The sequence below is a fragment of the Suncus etruscus genome, chromosome 8, assembly GCF_024139225.1.
Source record: "Suncus etruscus isolate mSunEtr1 chromosome 8, mSunEtr1.pri.cur, whole genome shotgun sequence".
NCBI lineage: Eukaryota > Metazoa > Chordata > Mammalia > Eulipotyphla > Soricidae > Suncus > Suncus etruscus.
Window position 1 is genome coordinate 118,232,269 of NC_064855.1, and position 13,698 is coordinate 118,245,966.

The 13,698-nt window shown below is 36.3% G+C and overlaps 1 non-coding gene across 1 annotated transcript; it reads right to left on the minus strand.

Moving 5' to 3' along the window:
- Positions 1-6,736: 6,736 nt before the first annotated feature.
- Positions 6,737-6,949, minus strand: LOC126016840 (small nucleolar RNA U3). Its single transcript, XR_007498532.1, has one exon. It is a non-coding gene; the product is annotated as a small nucleolar RNA U3 (small nucleolar RNA).
- Between the last annotated feature and the right edge of the window lie 6,749 nt (positions 6,950-13,698).

A 13,698-nucleotide genomic window follows, 5' to 3' on the forward strand; every position in this document is an offset into this window, starting at 1 on the left:
CTGTGAAAAATATGTTCCTCAAACTTTGAGGGAATTTTATAAAAATATTTACAAATTTATGGTTTATTTGTCAAGAAAACTACTAGAAAACCTTATACTTACTAGAATGTATTTTAGCTTATATTCTTAATATTATTATTTATGTAAGAAATACTAAAAATTAATTGATTCTTACCATTTTGACTCAAATTCATTTTATCTGTTCAATTTGAGTTAATATATTACTACTTTATTGTGACAGTAGAGAAAGGTAATGTTTATGATTTATACTATTCGATATGATTCAAGAAGATGTCAAATGGAAACAATAACAAATATATTCAATCATATTGGTGTATAAAGAACTATCGGGACAATATGTAATTATACTATGCAAATAAATGTTACCTACTAATACTATAAAACCTAAGAACTCTTGAACTGGAACTTGTCTTTCATAATATTTCATAGTACTAGCAAATTGACATCTAATCTCCAAACTGAAGGTAAAAATTCAAGTTTCTAAAAACACAAGGAGGTTGAGTGAGTTTCTTACAGTTACAAATATAATATGAACTTTTGTAGCCCTGAGGTTGATGATCCTGTTTAGCTATTAGCTCACGGAAACAAATGTTGCATATGAGATTTTGAGTTTATGTTTAAGATTTTTATTTGAGGCCAGAAGATCAGCTTTTTATATTATTTCTCAGTGGTTCAAAATCTGACATTTTAGGGTTAAATTGTTTCTCACTACTTGGCATCACTTATTTGACTATTCAATGTCTTAGTTTCCTTCCCTGTAAGGCCGAGTGGACAATACTAGCAACCTTGTTGTTGTATTTAAATCAAATTTTGGAGACTAGGATAAGTCTTGTTTGACTTTTCTCTATCTTGTTTTCAGGTTTAGTTTGCCTAGAAACATCAAAAAAATCAAAAAAGCATATTTAAAGGATTTAAAAAAGAAAGGTCACATTTTCATAGGTAAAGAAGTTATTCCCTAGATGAAATATACAGTTGATAACTACTATTGAGGAGCATTTAAATAACATATTTTATGCTTATTGGAGTTCTAGATATTCTAGTCATGACACTACACTACTTATGTCTACTTTATTAAATGATGCACTGTTTTATTAGAAATAAACTTTAACACATTTGGAAATATCTTTCAATATACACTCAACTAGGAATGACCCATAATTGAAAGAGAAACAGGTACTCCCATTTTTGACCTTGGACCCTTTTCCCCACTTTTCACAACAGAAATAATTGTTCCCAGAAGCCTTAATCCTGTGAAGCTTGCCTGTCATCCTTTGAAGTGTAGTTGGAATGGTTAGATCAAATAGTAACCATGATTACCTCCGGTAATTTTAGAGTTATTATTTTTGTTGTTAAGATTTTCTGTATTCAAAAAATCCTAGGTCAATAGGTCACTGGGTAATGAAATAAAAAAAATCTTGCAGTGTGATAAAATCTGGGAATAAAGAGAAATGTGTTAAATTGCCTTTGGTTCTGGGAGCTGTGGACCTTGATGCAGTGGACCTGACCAATGTATATTGAAAAGGATCCCTTTACATGTATGTTAAAGCACCCACTTTACAATCTGTGTCCAATTTAAGTGGATAATTTCAGTGGTCATGCTGATGTTTAGAAAACAATGATATTGTGGAAGAATTTTAATATCCTCTTGAAAGAGTTTATAAAATTACCAACTAAGCCCTGAACTAGAGTTAGCTTGGGATGGATGGATTTTCCAGTGGTATTACGCATCACTTTGCTAATGCTATTTCCAGGTCTTTAGGATTTAATTTCTAATTCTGTGAAGGCTTTACAAAAGAAATGATTCATAATCAAATAGCATGATCGTGAATGTTCCTTGATAATAATTAGGCCACATACCAGATTAATCCCTCTTAATAGTATTTAGCTCATTGAAGTGATATTTGATTCCTTTATTTGTCTTACTATTCCTCAAAGGAAAGCATTTCTCAGCAGGGTACATCCATTGAGAAAATTGTAAGTGTTGTTCTATGTGAAGCTGGTGGATAGAGCAAAGGGCATTTTCCAGTTCTTGGAAGTCTATGGATCATTATACAACATAGAGAGTGCTGTGAGAGTTAACCTTTTGTGGCAGTGGCTATCAAACCGCTAACCATATGGTCAAACTGAACAGAAGCAAAACATTGATTAACATCCAATTGAGTCATTTGTGTGACTGGACAGTCATACACACCCTATAATTACTCCGATCTTGTCTCTGGTGAATCAAATAAGAAGAGATTTTTTTTCCCCCTGACACATTTTTTTCCCACAGAGAATAGATGTCCTTGCAATAAATATGCCCTAATTACTTAGGTCTTGCTTCTATTTGTGGAACAAGAGAGAAAACTAGTTCTATTATTTCATTACCGAGAAGCCTAAACTTAGGGAACCAGTTGTCAGCTGTGAGCACAGCCAATTCTATCTGTGTGCAGGGCCTTAGCAGACTCTGGAAAAATTTGGTGAGATTAAAATACAGCAAATTTTTGCTTGTAGAGTGATCTTTTAATTCTCAGAAGTTAATCCAAAGGATGAATCATGTATGTGAAAAAATTGTTTTACCATATCAGTTCTCAGCAGTGCTGTCTTTTAATAGAGAAAGCATTAAAAGAGTCCATCACCATTCAATTCATTTTTTAAAAAATTTTCAAGAGTACATACTAAACTATTACTCTGGGCATTACACTATTATACTTGCCAACTGATGATAGTAAAGTAAAATAATAGTGTCATTCCATGTAACAGAACATGAGGCTGCTATATGACCATCTTATGAAAATATAATCCAATGACATAGAAAAAAACTCTGATGGTTTATTAGCTTAAAATCAATTGCTATGTGGGGATATTAGAGTGAGTGTTTTGATTTTTCAAATGTCTGAAATGAATGTGTTACTCTTCTGATAAGAATATAAAACAGCAGTCTAGTACCAAGAACTCACCAAAAATTTTTATCCAAATAAATGTATATCTCTCAGTTGATGGTGATGGACATTCTATACTTGATTTTAACCAAAAGGTCAAGATACAATGGCGAGGGATATTCTAAATGGAAGGAAGAATTCAGCAAGTGTTTGTTGAGCTCATGCTGCGAAGGATGCTTAGACACAAAAGCGATCACATTAGGGATTTGAGGCAGGATGAATCCTTCTGTCATGTGAGCAGTTAGATGGTTGTTATATGGTCTCCAGACTCATTCAGTGACAGCAACATTAGCTGTGATGGGTGGCAGATAGATCGTCCTTCTCTCTTTTGCCAAAACATCTTTCTCTCCTGGGTGTCATGCGACCAATGGAGGATGCCTTTTTTGCTTTCTTGTACTCTGCTTGAGCTTGGTTGTATGGTTGGAAACATTTGGTGCTGGGAGTTGTTTCAGACACTGTCTCCTTCAAGGGTCCAGACACTGTTAGCTTTAACTGTGAAACAATTAGAAAGCCCCAGAGCAATATTGTTTGAATCTTGGGTTGGTCATAAAATGGAACTAGAACTCCAGAAAAACAGACACTGAAGCTTACAAAAAGGCTTTGAGGTACTAGAAACTAAAATTTGGGAAGGAAACGTTGGTTTATCCTAGCCTTGACTGATAGGTATCATTGGATATCTAACCATTGACAGTCCAAGCTGGGAATGTTAGTAGGTGTGATTTATAATGACAATAATGAGTCATATTTACATCACTGTAGAAATCTGCGAAGCATTTTACTAAGGCAAGCATATCTTATTAAGGTATTAATAAGAATTAAGATAGGAAGAAAGAATATAATTTGGGGGTAGAGAGGGAGATAACAGGCAGATAGTACAGGAGGTAGGTGAGTCTCTTGTCCAACATGTGGTCTGTGATCATTCTAACTGGGCATTCTAACATAGGGTCCCCCACGCATGGTCAGGGGACATTTCTGAGCACAGAACCAGGAATAGTCCCTAAATGGTCCAATGCTTCACTTTGCCCCCAAGACCAATATTCCTCCTCCCCCAAATCCTATAAGGATATAGCCATGGTGCTCAAATTCTGTGTGTCTCTAAATGTATGTTGCACGAGTTGCCAGGAAAGTTGTATTGAGTTCCTCTGACTGTTCATGGACTCTGTTAACCTAGTAACTAGTCTTCTTTCATGGAAAGTAAGGAAAAGGGATATTTTACTTGAAACTGCACATGAGGAAGACCTGCTTTTCTTGACTTTACAATATACTTTGAGAACACCTGTCACTGTTTTCCATGAGTCTTCCTATAGTTTCATAGAATAAAAGTGATATTGAGAGAGCCAAATGAGATTCAATAAATTTATTCTCATGGCAAGGGAGAAGTCCTCTCTGGTTATGTTAACTCTTGTCACATTAGTGGGCTTTGGTTTGAGCTTCTACTGCATTCTTAACTTCTGAGTGATCGTCCTCAGTGAAAACATATCAATGTGTGGAGACGGGAGACAGGAGTAAAATAAAACAGAAACAAAGAAAATCTTGTGTTCTGATGTATGCAGCATAATTTGATTAACCTAGAATCCAGTTTATAAAGAGAAACTAATTATGTCAGTGGCATAGTTTTCAGGAATTTTTATGCAAAGTACATAACATATAACTAGTGTAAAAATTGCACACACACACACACACTCAGGTCTAGAAATTAAGGCTTACAGGGATTTATGCTTTTATTTTAGATTTAAATTTGCCCCCTATTTTGGAGGCCTTGAAGATATTAAATTATTAAAATTATTAAAATACAAATGCCATGGCTCTAGAGCTGGTTTTCAGAACTTATTACCAATAATTAGTGTAACCATAAGGAACATTTATTTGCACACAGAAAAAAGGGGGTATAAAGTTGAGTGATGATGAATGATTCTGATCAGTTTTGACAGTCAGCTGGAAAAATGTAAAGTGAAAGCAGGTTTTTTGTAAATTGACTTCTAAAGATTCTAAATGATCTGAATTATCGCGTTTGGACGTGTCAGAGTTCTACTACACATGGCATACAGTGTGGAAATTCTTTAATGTGTCTCTAGGTTGCATTTTGCATCCATTTCTAAAGTACACTTAAAATTTATACTTAAAAATGTTGAATGGAAATTCTTTAATATGTCTCTAGGTTGCATTTTGCATCCATTTCTAAAGTACACTTAAAATTTATACTTAAAAAATGTTGAATGTGGTCAATATCAGACTGGTTTCAAGCGTAGGGTATGACACCCAGTTTTTTTTTTATCATTTATTTCTCCTATTTCACACTTACTAAGGCCAAAGAAGAATGGGCACCTGCTTTTCTATTTAGGGGCCTGGCCTTGGACTCCCTGCTGTTCCTAGTTGTGACTCATTGTCTGTTGACAAGCAGGTAGGAAGTGCAGTCAGGTTTACCAGTTTGGGGCCTAAAAATAGAATCTTTGGTTCTGTTCCTGTTCTCGAAGATCCTTCTCTGCCAAATATTCCTAGACATATTGTTTTATGACTCAATCTTCTTCTCTAAGAATCCAACAGTCTTACCAGATCAGGGTGTGTGGTCTCTTTATATCCTGCCTCCCTCAGAATATCCACCACTCTTGGTTGGCACCAACTCTGCCTGGCTCCCTCCATCCTTCTCCCCAGGCTGCTTCTTTTCCTGCCTGAGAAGGGGAAATCTCCACCCCACTTCCAATATTTTAGAATCACTGTCCAGTTGCATCTTATAACTTTCTTTTCCCCTAATAATTCCTCCTGGATGGGAATGGGGAAGTCTTATTCTACAGCTTCCTTCTAATTTTTAAGATAATAACATCTATTCTTTTCCAGTGTATTAATAAAGGATCACGTAAAAAAATCTTGGTTTTGACAAAGAAAGACTCCAGTGGTGAATATTTGGTAAGAAGCAAGTAACAAAACAAAGTCTAACGTCCTATCTAGTGTGTTGAGTTTCCATAGATAACTCTAGGTTCTGTGAGACTCAACTATTCATACTCACTTTTGCTCTGTCTCTGAGTAAAGGTTTTTCTCTTGCTACTGGCCTTTTTTTCTATATCTGAGGCCTCAGTCCAGGCCACTGAGAACAAGCCTGTTCCAGAGTCCCCTTCAATAGCACAGCCCAGGCATGAGCTCAAAGTGACTTTCTGGGGATCTCTTACCAGATTTTATTTCTTCTGCCACTGGGACACTTGTTCTCTATATCATACCATGCATGGGACTACCCAACTGCTTCTTTATTCTAGAAAATCATTCCTCTTGTTCTCCTAGCAGCCTCCTGTATTTTATTGTAGGCCACTTTTCTGAATGTTCTTCCAGGATATCCTTCCTGTATCTACGGTACTTTCCCCAAGGGGAGCATTTGGCTGAGAAAATTATTTCAGCAGTTCTTCACACACTGACCTAAGTTTGATGGTCACAGACTCTCACATTCTAAAAGTGTAACTTTGGCTCAGATGTGGGGATGTGAAATGGTTCCATACAGCAGAGGTAAAAGATTAGGTCTGGAATGATTCACTGTGGCTTCATTGAACTTGGACTTCTGACACCATTGAAGAAGAAACTTTGGGGTGAGTCATATTTCAACCTATGTTAAGATTTCAAAAGTCTATGTCTTACTTTTAGATAATAAAAGATTAAAATGTTAGAGAGTAAACCACTCATAACCATAGAGATAAAATATTGAATTTTATTATTTTTAACTAATTTATGTGTATAGTTATATAAAATTGTTAATATGCAATTCTTTGGAATCTATAAAAGAGCAATGCTATATTCCCTTTTTTTTTTTTACCACTCAGACAGCATCTCTCCCTCTACCCCTTCCAAAGGAAGGGAAGAACGATCATCAATGGCAAAAGGCAGCCGCAGAAGCAACACCTAGAGCCGGCTTCATGCTCAGGAGAGGACACTCTGACTCCTCCTCATGGGTTCGGGTGCTCTACACGATCAGAGAAACTTCTCTAGTCACGTACTATAGAAATGATCCCTGAAAGTATAGTCTTTGTTATATTCTCTTATATTGTGAATATTCCTTGTGTGCTTAAGTTTTTCAGAGCCCAGAACCATACAGAATGCAGAATGTTTTTTTCTATCTATTATCTATATTCTTTTTTTCTTTGGTTATTTAATTCTTTTGTTTTGGGTCCACAACCAGGTGATCTCAGAGGTTACTCCTAGCTCTGTATTCAGGGATCATTACTGATAATATTCAGGGGACAAATGGTATGCCAGGTATTAAAATCTTATTGACTGATTGCAAGACAAGTGTCCTGTTTCCCAATCACATCTTTATTTTATTATGTATCTACCATTTATCTATAAACTATCACATATTAAACTTTCTGCTCAACTATTTGGCCTCTAGTTATCTACTTATTCATCTATAAAAATGAGATAGTGGTAAAGAGGGAGGTGAAACAAATACCATATTTTTGCTCTATAAGACCATAAGACATACATAGTTTTTAGATGTTCTCCTCCCCTGGACTCAGGCTTCTGCTCCAGGTGGCATTTGCTCCATAAGATGCATCTTTTGGGGGAAAAGGTACATATTATGGTATGAAAAATATGGTATTTAGAAAATTGACTTGTTGTTGTGGGGCTATCAAGTCTGAAATCTGTAGAGCAGATTTTGGTAGATTTTGAATTTTTTTTGGAAAGGTCAAAGATATCTGGAAGTTCAAAATATCTCAATACTGATTTCTTGAGACTGAAATCATAGAATTATCTATGCTGAAAGTTTTTGGCAAATTGTTCTTTGAGAAACCTGTTCTTGATCTAAAAGGCTTCTGTGGATTAGATGAGGCCCATCCTCATTTGTTAGGGCAATCTGCTTCAAAGTCTAAGTCTATTGATTCAAATGTTATTAATTATATCAAGGAAGTATATGTACAGCTAAATCTAGGCTGACATTTATGTTTAGAATAACGCTCTGGGTGCTATTGTCTTGCCAAGTTAAAACATAAAATTAAATCACATTTCTTATGACTCTTGTGTAACTTGTTTTCATTGTCATAGTAAATACCAAATAACTATCTTAGTCAAAGATCTCTTTCACCTTTTTGATATGTTTACTAGCTTTACAGGAGAGGAATTACTGTTTTTACATCAAAAATAAGTATATATCTAACTATTAGAATAGTATGACAATTAGAATCAAGTTCTAGTTATCTCTGACTTTCTCCTGGCCATATTCTAGATATCATTGGTGGTATTGCACTTAACTATTGAACAGTGTCATTCAGTGACAGAAAACACTGACAGACCTTAATATCAGAGGTTCTCTTGGACTGTATCTACAGAGTTATTGTACAAGAAAATTCAAGAACAACTTGATTGTTGGGTACTAATTTCTGGTCCACACATGTGATGCTTTTGTTTTTCCCATTTCCAGGAAGTGGAGAGAGTGGGAGGAACTAGACTAATTTCCTGGAAGTTGGAATATCTGAGAGTGGTTGCTGATATTTTATTCTGGGTGCACTCTGATGGACAGAATAGAAATTTATAATGCACAGAAACTCAGTGATATAAGAAATCATGCATTCCAGTAATGCATTGACAATTCAGAGACTATGGCTTTATTTCATTGGACTAAGATACAAAGTATATTTGTTTGGTTTTCATGGTATTGTCTCATTGGCCAAAGATCTGAAAGAATGTCTCCTTGCTTTTTATTGTTGTTTACTTACCATATTTGTAACATGATTAATGTTTATTTTTTGATAGTAACAACTTGACACCACCACAGTTTAGAAGACACTTTATGACTGTCCTTTATCACTGAATTTTAATTAAATATTATTACATAAAATATTTACAAGTAGTATCAGTATTATTGTTTTATGCTTATACCTTTGCTATACTGCTTTTCCTACTTTAGTGCCAGGATCTGGAAATGTGTTTCTGATCTAAAGACCTATATACGAGGACAAAGAACAAGATGCATTTTCCATGCCAGAAAATAATAGTGACAAATGGCACAGTAGTGAGTATGCATGTATGTGTGTCTGACTCTTATAGCATTAAAAATAAGTTATTGTGTATGCAGTCTTACCTTTGGAAGGCTTCTTTGATTTTTATCTGATATATCTCTTCCAATTTGCAGCTACAGAAACTGATGCCTCAAGAGATTAAGGTTCAAGGTGTTTGGTCAGTTCTATGACTACTATCGTGCAACATAGAAAAGTAGTTTATATTGAGATTTTATGGCTTCTGTAAAAATATATCTTGATGTATAATTTTAAAACATGGTTTAGTATTAACTCTGAATATATTGATATGCTCCAGACACTCATATTTCAAGACTCAAATGACATATCTAATATTATATTTCACCCTCAAAAGTGGCAAAGAGATTCCTGGTGAGATTATTTGTTCCAACAAGTTTGGCTACGGAAAATATTTTCACCAAAGTCATGGCTAAATATGCTTGTTTCCAGGGCAACAGAGGAAAAAGAGTCTTCACTTTCTCTCCAGACATGTTTGTTATTATCATGGCAACCTTCACTTCACTTTCCTACTCCTTGAAAAATTCCTCTTCTCTTCTGTCTCTGCCATTGCACTTTTCTACTAGAGAGATTTCCTCTATCTCTAGAAGGAATGACTGGAAATTGAGTAAGTTTATCAAAGAATAGGAACGAGAGATGCTTATAGATAGAAGATATAGCTGCTCTGGGTGCATCATGAATTAATGCTTACAGATAACAGCTTCATCAGAAGAATGGCCCTACTCTACTTTGCCTCTCTGTGCATCCCTACCTGGGTGAAGAAGGTGGTATTTAAAGTTTATTTCTACTGTCAAAACATGGTCTATTTTTTTTTCCTGTTTTACTTCCAAGATGAAATATGAGAAGACAGGCAGTCTTACAGCTTATATCTGGAAAAAACTACATATTTGAACATCCTATACTAGAAATATACAGTTGGCTTTAGCCACAAACTTTCAAGCTCTGTACTTGAGCCCGCCGGACAACTGCAGTTCATTCATTGGATGAAGAGATTAAGTCAAATTATCAGGTCAAATTATCAGTCAAATGATCAGGAACTACAAGGTGGAAGAAAGGCTGTGTGGGCCTCCTCTTTGCATTTCCTTCTCTGTCGTATTTTCTAGGAGAACTGGCCTTCCGCACAGACCGGAAGAGAGGAACATTGCTGCAGGAAGTAGTCAGTTCTTATCTCAGGATGGGTGGGACCAGGGAGAGGAACCATGGCCACTTGATGAAACTCTTTCTCCATCAGAGCTGAGTCAATGGTAGCTGGTGAACCTGCAATAACAGGGTCTCAGAGCTGGAGAACAGGTTTCTCACAAGAGTAAAACATTTGTAATCAAGGAAGTCATTTATCTCTTTCTTCCCTGGAAGCTCTGTATCATTTAGTTCTAGGACTAGTAGTTTATCTTGGGTGATTTTTGTTTCTTCTTCACATAACAGCTTCATTCAGGATCGTTTTCACAACTTCCAGGCTAGAGCAGACTCTTGAGACTTTGCACAAGGGGGTTATGCTATATGTGAATGAAATTTCTTGGCTGATGTCCTGTTAATGAGACCCAGCGGTATAAAATTCCTCAACCACCAAGGCTAATCATCACATTTCTCTTGTTCCTACAAGAGGCCAGTCAGTTAATCTTGCCAGATGTAAATTAAGGAGAGGAAGAAGAAGATTATATGTCTTATCACATTAAAGAGGAGATGTGATGTCAAGTGCAAGGGGGAAATGGGAGGCAAGGAATGAAGGAGACCATCCTCTTGGGAAGGTTGGATTGTGTGGGAGGGTGGGAACCTTTATGGAAGAAGCATCTTACTATGATTAACACTGGGACGACTAAGGGTCAAGGTGAGTCAGTGGTACCTTCAGTTTATAGCTGTAATTTCATTCAGCTACTCATGAATGGTATCATGTGATGTGAGGAAGCATCCAAATGGTGCACATAAATGAACTTTTAAGAACTTAGTTCAAATATTTAAAAAAAAATCAGTTCAGAACATCTTCTTGAACCACAATCTCCTCAGACAGTGCAAATTTGTATGCAAGACAGTCCACTTGCTGATATTTGTCTTCTGATATGAGTCAAACCTGTGTAATAGAAAAATAAAATGACCCCGACAGTCCATAGGACTAGGTTTTATTCACAAATATGTCCTGTGAGCATCATAATCTTGTGTATGAAATTCAGGAGCAGCCAACCGAGATAAGTGTTTGACTATTAGTGTACTTTTATTTTTTATGTCTAACAACTCAGTAAATACCTATCTGATGGAATTCTTCATCAGGGAGTTGAGCAAACTCCTATTTCTATGTATTTTATAAATTTAAGACATTGTACATATGTAATCTATTAATACTGTTATCTCCCCCTTTCTACATGTTTGCCCATGTGCAGGTGTGTGCATATACATATGCATGAGAGAGGGAACACTAGCTACAACTCTAGTTATTTGTCGACTTAGTTTCTAGTTCCATGGATGAGAATGCCTAATGCAACGTGAAAAGGCAAGCAGGACCATATCTAATATTTTTAAATAATCAATTCCATTTAAACCACAGAGTCACCGGAGAATTACATCAGCCTCCTGGAGGCCGCAATGTGGCTCTGGGTGAGATTGGATCCTGCCACTCTCAACCTTGAGTTGAGTGAATGTGCTCATGTGTTTTAATGGGTTTCTATGGCGGCTTGACCTTTCCGGGACATAGGTGAGCCAACTCCAGTTCCTGGATCCGAAAACCTTCTGAGGCACAGTGGGCCCAGAGGGCAGAAGGTATTTTCTAATCAATAACACTTCCAGTCAGCAAAAACCTTCACAGGCTGCATTTTGAAAAATCTTATAACACTTTGTGACAAAGTCATTTATGAATGTTCTTGAGCATTTAAAAGACCCTTTGTATATTCTGACAGAATTCCAAGCAATGAATTTTGCTTGATTTTTAAAAAAGGGAGCAAAGACTTCCATTTAATTTTGTAAAAAGTAGATGAATACATTTCACTCGGCTTTCCTTGGCAACATCTGTTGTTTATTTCAGACTTGGAATCATGAAATGTTAGATCTATCAGGGGCCTTGGAGACCTCTGAGTCCAGTGGGTTTTTTACTGGGCATTTCAGAAAACTCAGCATCTATAGGGGTGTCTTTGGGGTCCCCAGACGTAGGGATGGAGGACTTTAATTATTGACAGGCTTTTAAGAACACAAGTTTATTATGATGCATCATAATTTTTAAATAAATATATAACTGATATAATTAGTACAATTTTGTCTGAAAAATGGTTTCACTGAGCACATTTGAAGATCAACAATCTATTCAAAATCCTGGATTTGACATAAAAGAATACTTCAGGAGAGGTACCATTTATTTAAGATTACAAATGTATCGAATAGCTAGGTAATAATCTAGATTTAGTGGTTCTTATTTAGTACAAACTCTACTAAATGAGAATGTTGGGGAAGGGAGGATAAATGATGATGAGCTTCCTTTCAAAGGCTATGAAAACCCTGAATGATAGATATGGGGAGGCATTCTGTTATAGGCTTACTCATTTCTCCATTCATCAGCAGACATTTTAGGAAACAATGAAAGAAGAAGTCCTCAGTTCTGACATTGAGAAAGTGGTCAGCGACAAGCAAAAACAATTAATCATTATGTGCAAGATGAAGAAATGAAGCTACAAATTCAACATTAAGCATTTTGCTATTTTAAAGGGAATTGCTTACAATGATGATAGAGGCAAAGGTTTTTGAGAAAGACCAGCAGGGCCTAAAATACAGTGAGAAAGGGAGGGAGCTCTAGCAGCTGAAATGAGGGTCAAAGGCAAGACCAGATCTCTTAGAGCCTGACCAAACACCATGAGCTAATTTTATTTACTTAAATTTTTTACTTTGTTTAAAAATGCATCATATAGTCGACACAGTTGACCATAATACATTTATTTCCAGATAAATTAAAGCAAAGTTATTGAAAAAAAGAAAGAAAGAAGGAAAAGGGAGAAAACAAAGAAAGTTTTAGAATTAAAAGAAAGAAAAATAAAAAAGTAGAGTAGCAAGCACCTTTGTGAAAACTATCATATCTCCAATGAGATCATTAATACAATGGCAGGAGATTTAGTGAGCTTTTGTTTTTAGATGTCCATTCTGTAAGGAATGGACAGAATTCAGATGTGTTTCTAAAGTTTGGTCAGATTGGGGTCCCTGAAGTAAACTGTAGAGGGGCTAGAGGCAGGGCCCTCAGGAAAACAGTGATTCTGGGTGATGGAGGGAGCAAGCATAGCTTTAGCAAGGTGTGGGGAATTGGCCTGCCCTCTTCTTCCAAGATGGCTAGCTTTCTGCTGCGTGGACTGGTATACACATGATCTTTCAAGGCTCGGTTTACATCATATTTGAGGGAAGATTGAGTCTATGTATCTGGCCTGGTCCCAGCAAGGTAACTGCTTTTGTAGGCCTCGTACCAGCTACCAGGATTTCCAGAAGAAGGGCCATACAGGGGGAGGGTGCCTACACTCACTCCAAAAAAGCCCTGGTGATATGAGCCGCCAAAGTGATGTATATAATGTTTGGTCAGCTTGGTATCCTCAAAGGGAATTCTAGAGGGGCAAAAGTTGGGGCCATTGGGAGAATGGTGATTCTGGGTGATGGAGGCAGCAGGCATGGCTTTAGCAGGGTTGGGACGACAGTTTTCTGCTGTTGGAGATAGCAAGTTTAGCTTCACTGACTTTACATATATAAACATATATATGTTTATATATATACATATAATATAATATACA